Source organism: Solanum dulcamara, chromosome 4, assembly GCF_947179165.1.
Source record: "Solanum dulcamara chromosome 4, daSolDulc1.2, whole genome shotgun sequence".
NCBI classification, from domain to species: Eukaryota; Viridiplantae; Streptophyta; class Magnoliopsida; order Solanales; family Solanaceae; genus Solanum; species Solanum dulcamara.
Window position 1 is genome coordinate 81,415,525 of NC_077240.1, and position 2,638 is coordinate 81,418,162.

The following is a 2,638-nucleotide window of genomic DNA, read 5'->3' on the forward strand; positions in this document are numbered from 1 at the left end:
TTGGGAATTTAGTTAAAATATAAGGGATATAAAAGTAATTTCCATGGTCAAACAAAATGACTTTAAGCACTAGGAAAAAAAAAAGTTAGAAATTCTAACTTTTCAGTTTTGACTGACTTTAAGAACTTTATGGCTTAAAGTTAGCATTAGACAAACACGTCCAAAAGCTAAAAAGGGGCTTTAAGTTGGTTTTGACCAACTTAAAGCCAATCCAAACGGGCTCTAACTCAACATATATATCACCAAATAATTGTTAAGTAGTAGTACATTTTTAAAACTTTATACTTAATTTTAAAAGTCTTATAACCATATAAATAGCGGTTATAACATGTTTAAAAATTAAATAATAAATTTAAAATTTTTTTTTAATTTTTTTTAATTAAGCTCTATATATGTCGAGTCGACTAACATTACATAAACTGAAACAGAGTGAATATACTTTCGACATTTTGTCTTGTACATCAATAATAACTACGTCTGAATCCCAAATAAATTGGGTCGACTTCCCCCCTCCCCCCTCCCCCCCCCCCCCCCCCCCCTTTTTTAAAAATATTTTTAACTAAGCTCTATGTCGAGTCGACTTACATTACATAAACTGAAATGGAGCAAATATACTTTCAACGTTTTTTCTTGTACATCAATAATAACTACATCTGAATCTCGAATAAGTTGGATCAACTTCGCCCCTCGCCCCCCCCCCCCCCCCCCCCTTCGTGGGCCCAGACCATTTGTCTCTTAGTAGGAGGGAAAAAACACTTGAGAAACCTCCATTTTGAATGAAAAGAGGGAAAAGATTGACAAGATATGAAGGTACAAAATACAAATAAGAATGGTGGAAAATTGACAAGGAAAGGACTTGAATTGTCTCATTAAAGTTTGTGATCCAAAATTATGATTGTACCATACAATATGCCTCTGTTGCTACAGAGACAAACATACTATACCCATAGTTAAAAGTCACCCTCAAGTTTTCTATTATTCAATAGTTACTTTGATTTGATTTTTCTTTTACCTTTATGTCAAAAATATCACCCTTTTATACTGAGTACTCTTTCGTCGTTTTGAGTGTTTAAATAAAATTTACTAACAAATTTTAAGTACCGACAATGTATTAAGCATTTTGCCTATGTTCAGTAAGATATAATCGACTTATCAACACCAGATTCGACTGTAGACATTGATATTTTATAGGATTCTACAAGTCGATCGAGTTCAATTTTAGTTAAGATTTTGAAGGCTACTCCACTCTAAATCTTAATTCATGCCTATATAAAGAATAATATATTACCTTGTAAAAGCATCTCAAATATCTCGTAAATTCTTGGATATTCATAAAGAGATCAAATCAAAATATGACAGACTCTTCTTGATAATCAAATATTTCAAGAAGATCGACAAATTCTTTCATGGATATCAAGTTCAAATCATCCTATATTCGAGAAATACGCAACTAACGGCCCTCGAACAATGGAGAAAATTCAGAGAGAAGAATCAAGGGAACAAATAAATTTGTACCCTCATATTTTATCAATAAAATTTTATTTTTTCATATTTTATTTATGATTGCAATTTATTTTTCATTACTTTAAAATTTATTACAAACACCGACGTGTTATACAAGTACGTAACGTTGTTATTTTAGTGCAACCTATATATATACGAGGTGAATTAGATCATATCAAATTTTTTCGAACTCCTAAAGTTTAACTTTCTTTTTATTGAAATTGATTTTATAAAATAGATTGTATTAGTTTAGCATGCTTGACCTCCTTATCATTGATGTTTCGTTAATAGCCCATATAGCTAATAAGATTTTTCGATAATTCATCACTAATTCAACGTTAAATAGGATTAACAATAAATATTACTATTAAGAGATAGAAATATTTGTCTGTCACTACTTCCTGCTTTTTTGCCTTCTTTTAGTTCCAAAGAGAGGTGGATACCTAGCATATGATCCATATATGGATTCACGTAATTATGTCAATTCACTAAATATATGTATAAATATATAATAAGAAATTCAGTTATTTTTATCAAGTAACTTGAGGCTATGGTAGAAACCTATAAATTTCGAAGAATCATGCACCCATGGGCATACGGCCTAGTAGGCCTTTCATTTCAGTTGAAGCTTTATGGGGGTTGCCCCATTCCTCAATTAGAGATGTTTGGATGTGAGCTATACTCTGCGAGGAGTCCAACAGCCATATGGTCTTGCCTTGCCATTTAACCTATTAAATTTTGTATCCATCTCTGTCTACAACAATAACAAATTCAATATAATTTAATATGTGAGCTCCAGAAAGAATGCTCATGAGTATGCAACCTTACGACTTACGTACTCTTTTCTTCTGAGGGTAGAGAGAACCTTTCCGATAGATTTTTTTTTGGTTAGGATGACTAGTTTCTCAATTTGAAAGTAATCTAAATTAAAGTTTGTCAGGCTAGGCCAAAGGAATCTATAACAGGAAAATAATATATATACCTTTCTTTTTGTTATTTTGTTATTTTCTTCATTACCCCTAATGATTATTGTCTCCGTTATTTTCTCAATGTATTATTGCTATTTCTTTGTTTCATGTTTCATTTTTTGCATGTAAATAGAATTCAAATGAAAATCATAAAATTCTTAAATTTA